Consider the following 5,962-nt stretch of genomic DNA (forward strand, 5'->3'; position numbering starts at 1 on the left):
AAAAAAAAAAAAAAAAAAAATTGCATATAAAAGTTTAACACTATACTCCTGACATTATTACATGAAACTGCACACAAAGGAAGTCCACAAACCAAAAGATTAAGCACTCATATTTTCCCAAGAATATCCAGCTGAAAACTACACTAGCAAAACTAACATAGTAGTAAATTTTAAGCAAACCACCAGCCCAAGTACATCATCATCCAGGGAATGCTTGTGTCAGAAGTTTCTTTAAGAGAAACAACTTTATGGCATACATATTAAATCTCCAGTTGAATGTCAGAGGTTTGCATTTGTCACGGGGAGAACAGCCACAATTAAGCTATTAGCAAATTCTGTACAGTGTTTATCTGGCTTCAGTTCAAAGGCTACAATCCTCAGACACAGTCCTAAGTTTAGTTCTTAACCTTAGCTAAATTTAACAATTAATAATAGTGCGTTACTCTGTAGTACAACTCAATACAGAACAAAACTCAGAATTCAATATTATCTTGTCTCACAGATAGAAGCAAGAATAAATGGAATTAAGCAAATAAACCCCAGGAGAACAAATTACTCTGGATAATGAATGTTTCTAGATTCCAATGAGCAGAGATCATATTACCAGCCAAGATGAAGACAATCACAAAACATCTTTCAGAGTAAAATATTACTGATATTAACATCAAAACTAGATCAAACATGCCTAACTATAGGTCAATACACAAATTCAGTAATTCCAATGAATCTTAGTCCAATTTTCTGGAAATACTCTATTATAAATTTTGATAAAAACAACTTCCATTGCTCACTCTGCCTTTTAATGGAATCAGCTAAGTGAAGAGAAACAGTCATTTAACTGAAATGCATCTTTTCAAAGATTAGAATAAATGTTTATTATCTCTCTCAGTTTATCATTTCAACCTTGAGATAAATAAAGCAAAAGGAAAAAGCACAAAACTCAAAAATCTCAGTTTCTTTCCTACATTCTCACTAAGAAAATAGTATGTTTAGATGCAGTTTCAGAGGGGAAAAAAAATACTATTCTATCCAGAAATCAGGTGCCAAAGAAGTATAAAATGTTTAATTTCAGGATATTCATTATTACTAAAACATTCTAAATTACAACCTTAGTTTTTTGGGGCTGCTAAAGATGTCTCCCCGTCCTGAAGGATTATAAAAAAAATACATATTTTACATATCAAAAGCGCTTCTCATAGGGGATTTATATGAAATTCTTTTGGTATTATGTCCAATGCTTGCAATTTCCCATATGGAAACTCCTCGGGAGTTCACTTAAGTGTGTCCCACTTGGAGGATACACAGAATAGTGAGATAAAGGAACTTTGATATCTCTCAACAATGGGCCAGGTCTGCAGAGCTCAAGAAGTCAGTCTGACAGCTATCTGGTAGCCTGCACTGGCTTCCTTAATGATGGCCAGGTGCCAAAAATAAATAAATAAATAAAACCAGCAGCCTCAGGACAGGAGAGATCAAAACAGCAATAATATTATCAGCCTGTCTGAAAATTCTCTGAAGTGTCTCCATCTGTTAACAAACAAGCATGAAAGAAAAAGGAGAAAAAGAAAGTTTAAGCAAAACTATTTAAAGACTCCATTTGTTATGCTTATGGGTCTTTTTCAACAGCACAACTACAGTATCCTGGAAACTGAGATACTCTATTATTTTCTTTTTTACACACAAAACAAGAAAGGTAGAAGTACTGTATAAATCCATATTATTTTCCTCTCCTAAAAGACTGAGTCCAATTGCACTTGCATCAAAAATGGTTTTGAAAAAAAAAAATTTCTGAAACTGGTTTCTTTTTTTGAACACCTTCAAAAGGTCCTCACTATCAACCACATGCTGATTTCAATGCCATCTAAATGACATTTACCAAAACGGGAAAAATCAAATTGGCCACATATATGGATGGCAATATAAGTATGTGTTAAAGGTACACAAACAATTCCTTTCATTTTCAGTATCTAATTTTACTACTGTTACTGCTCTGGTCTTGCTAAGACATGAGTAGTACACTTCATCTCACTAAATCCAGTATCACAGTAATAAAAATCAAAATTTATCCTAAATTTCTCAAGCCCACCAATTCCCCAAAATCACAAGAAATTATGGCATCATTTCCTATTTACATACATTTTAGTTTTTCTGTCCACCTAAGTTAACAGCTGCTGCTACAGAACCACCGTTTGACTTTCCAGATGACTCTCATTTAACCAGAGGCATGGGCTAGAATAGTCCTAGGCCTTCTTTTGGAAGATTCCCTGACCTAAGCAAGATAATTAACATTATCATTAATGGAAAACTTAAGAGTTAAAAAATCTCCAGTGACACGTTTATAGAACAAGGAAAGAAAATCAAGTTACCTTAACTTACATAAATGTGCTCATTTGGTATAAGGACTTTTGCCAAAGATTATCTTGTTACTTTTGAATCTGGAGCTGGTAGAGCATAGAACTAGAGAAGAACCACGAGGCAATATACCAGTGGCCACTGAGCAACCAGATCAGGTAGTGGGACAGACATATGAATAAGACAAGGTAATAATGAGTTTTCTGTGCCATAAATTTAAGTACTATCAAGTCAAAAATACTTATTCTAATGGAGAATGGCAAAACATACCTAAGACATTCTTATTACATGGTAGATCAATTAATTAATCTGTAAGTAAGAAAGTGACTTTTTGCCCCTCACTACAAGAAAGACATTGAGGCCCTGGAACATGTGCAGAGAAGTGTAACAAAACTGGTGAGGGGTCTGGAGCATAAATCTTATGAGGAGCAACTGAGGGAGCTAGAATTGTGTAATCTGGAGAAGAGAAGGCTCAGGGAAGATCTCATTGCACTCTACAACTTCCTGAAGGGAGATTGTGATGAGGAAGGGTTAGGCCTCTTCTCCCAGGCAACAAACAGGGCCTGAGGAAATGGCCGCAAGTTGTACCAGAAGAGATTTAGATTAGACATAAGGAAGAACTTTTTCTCTCAGAGCGTGGTCAGGCACTGGAATGGCTGCCCAGGGAGGTGGTGGAGTCGCCGTCCCTGGCAGTGTTCAAGAGGCATCTGGATGAGGAGCTATGAGATATGGTTTAGTATCTTGTGGTAAATTCTAAGCTCTTGACTCTTACTCACTGAAATAATCTGAAACTGGTTGGTTATCTATCACATCCAACCATACCAAATGCCTACAGAATAGTTAACCTAAAGACAGGTAAGCACATCCAGGAAAAAAAACACCTCCTGATGCACATTTGATGACAGTTACCAACATCAGAGCTCTACTTTCAGTTAACTTTAGAAGAGTTAAGGATCTAACTGCATTGATTTCTTGTAGAACATTTCAGAATTAAAAAGGTAAATAAAATATATTTCAAATGCTAACTGTTCTTTTCACTATTTTCTTCAAAGACAAACAAATCAAAAATGTACTTTTGATAGCTGGAATTGAATCCCGAAGTATTTTGACAAGAACCACCACCCCATTTTCCAAAATATAAAACAATAGGCATACATAATCAATGAAGATGGTTCTTTGGGTGAACATTTATCCCATCTGTTTGTTCTAAGAGGAAATCAGGCCTAGTCCCAGGTACTAGACAAAACTGTTCAGACCCACTCCTAACCACTTCTCCCAAGTGCAGGGCAGGTCAATCTATCTTACAAACACCATGGCCACAGCTCAGCTGCACAAAGGCAGCAGTGATATTTCCTCTGCTATCTTTTTCCCCTTCCTCACAAGGAGGTTCAATTTTTCAGAAGTTTCTGGTGTCCTGCTGCTTTACTCAAGCTATATACATACTACACATCACGTCCCCTTCAGGGAAGGATGAGGCAAGCCACCACTGCGGATTGACTGAAAGGCAGAACCTTTCGTTGAACCTTTCATTTCTGACTCTGGCACAGCCACACACCACCCTCTCAAACGCAGAATGTAACAGCACTTCTCTGCTGGCAACTGCATCTACATGAGGGCTCTGTGATAAAACTCTGCAGTCCAGACCCAGCTCTGAACACTAAGCATAGCACGCAAATTAAACAGTTTGAGTATTCCATGCAATCTGTCCTCCACAAGCCCACAAAAGACAAAATCTTCAGACAATTACTCTTCAGTTCAGTCTCTGTATTAACATTACTTACTGGGAGTACAATTTGCAACCAGAACACTCAAAATTTAATCTTTGATTTTGATCAAAAAACATTTTGGTTCTTCCTGGAACTAAGTAACTTTCAAACTACTAAAACCATGGTATCTCTTAGATTTGTGTACTCTGGCATTAATGCATCTAGTTTCTTCAGAAGGGCTTAGCCATATTTACAGCCTGCTTCATGCTTCCAACTCTGATGCCAGAAACACTGCATACAGGGCTTGCTAGTGTTTCCTATGTTCAGGATCCCCCTCTGTTTTATACTGCTTTCCTGCTCATGGTTTGTGCCAGTCAGACATTTTGTAATTAGACCAAATAAGAAGCGAATGCTAAAATACTTCCATAATTGTACACGTAAGAGCTGTTCATACATAGCAAAAACAGATCTTTTCCTGAGTGTTACACCATTCAGCACAGAAAAAAATAATAATGGTAATAAAATGTTCAGTGTTAACAGTTCTCTGTTACTGCAACAAAGCTAATAATCATTAATTACATCCATTGTACCAAGTTATTTTACACCTTCCTAGGATTAATTTTGCAGATTGTCACAGTATTTCAAAAGAAATACTTTCTCTTATAAAATCTGCATTGGCATTATACACCAACAAAATAATGTGAAGAAGCTAAAAAGCAGAATTATAACTTTTTAACATTGCAGCATACATCCAAATGTATTTTCTTCAGATTCTCTGCTCAGCACACGCTTTTCCCTCCTGCACTAATTCCATATAGTTCTTTAATGTGAGAGAAAAATTTGGAGTCCCTTGGCTCTCTGACTTATGAATAAAATTCACTGACAATCAAAACCTTAAGTTAGTTTTTATGTATGCTTCAGCAGGTGTAGATCACTTCTAAAATTAAGCCAAACCAGCAACAAAAAACCCTTTTAAAGCACTGCAAACAAAATGTATTATGTCTTTTATATATATGTACGTATGCCTGCACATAAAAAATGGTATTTATATACAGGCATACACAACTATATATCATAAAATACATCAAGGTGTTTTGCATCCAGGATAACATTAGAAGATACACTGAATAGAGATATTTATCAATTCAGTTACAGCATGTCAGGATGTGTACATACAGTATTTGCTCACTTCACTACTGTAAATGTGTACTGTGGTACCTAACCAAACTAATTTCGAAGTGTACAGTGCGAGTGGGAGGATGGACCAGTACATACAAGGTAGCCAAATTAGGTTACAGTTCTAGGTTTTTTGTTTGTTTATTTGTTTTCCTAATAATTTAGCAGAGCATAGAAAGTAGTCAATCAGAATGTACTACCCAATATCAGTGCTTGTTTCCCTTGTGCACAGGAGTGAAATGTATGTTACCACTTGACCCACATCTGCAAGGAGGGTATACTGCCTACCTGCACAAGGATTCCAGACTGCAGGAGGCAAAGAAGATGAAGCCAAACGCAAGGCAGGACTGTAAAGGAGACTCCAAAGTTCTCTAGAATGATTGATCACAGGCACACTGCTGAAACTCATCTCAACTCATTGCCTGACTGATTCTTAGTAACATTCAGCATTCAAGGTTAATAGCAAATGTGTGAACCTACCTCACAGTTCACTGTCTTTCCACTTTTTGTTGAAGACACTGAGATAAGCAGCTGCAAAACAGCCTACCAAAAATACAGAGAATGAGTACATTTGTGTCATTTTCTCAAACACAGTTAATATCTTCACCACAGGAAGACATAATTTGACATACTCAAGGTGTACTTGAGCCTCTTTACTGTACACTGCTCTTCTAAAGAGAAGAGCACTGAAATAGGTACAACGAAAAGTCTTTGATTACTTCAGGGGT

At 36.7% G+C, this 5,962-nt stretch overlaps 1 protein-coding gene across 1 annotated transcript in view; it reads right to left on the minus strand.

Annotated features, from left to right (window-relative positions):
- Window positions 1-5,734, minus strand: part of GNAQ (G protein subunit alpha q) — a 98,334-nt gene extending 92,600 nt beyond the window's left edge. The window contains exon 1 of the mRNA XM_010725769.3: window positions 5,715-5,734. The gene's annotated coding sequence lies outside the window, so the exon portion shown is untranslated. The remainder of the gene's footprint in view (window positions 1-5,714) is intronic.
- Between the last annotated feature and the right edge of the window lie 228 nt (window positions 5,735-5,962).

Source organism: Meleagris gallopavo, chromosome Z (assembly GCF_000146605.3).
Source record: "Meleagris gallopavo isolate NT-WF06-2002-E0010 breed Aviagen turkey brand Nicholas breeding stock chromosome Z, Turkey_5.1, whole genome shotgun sequence".
Taxonomy (NCBI): Eukaryota; Metazoa; Chordata; class Aves; order Galliformes; family Phasianidae; genus Meleagris; species Meleagris gallopavo.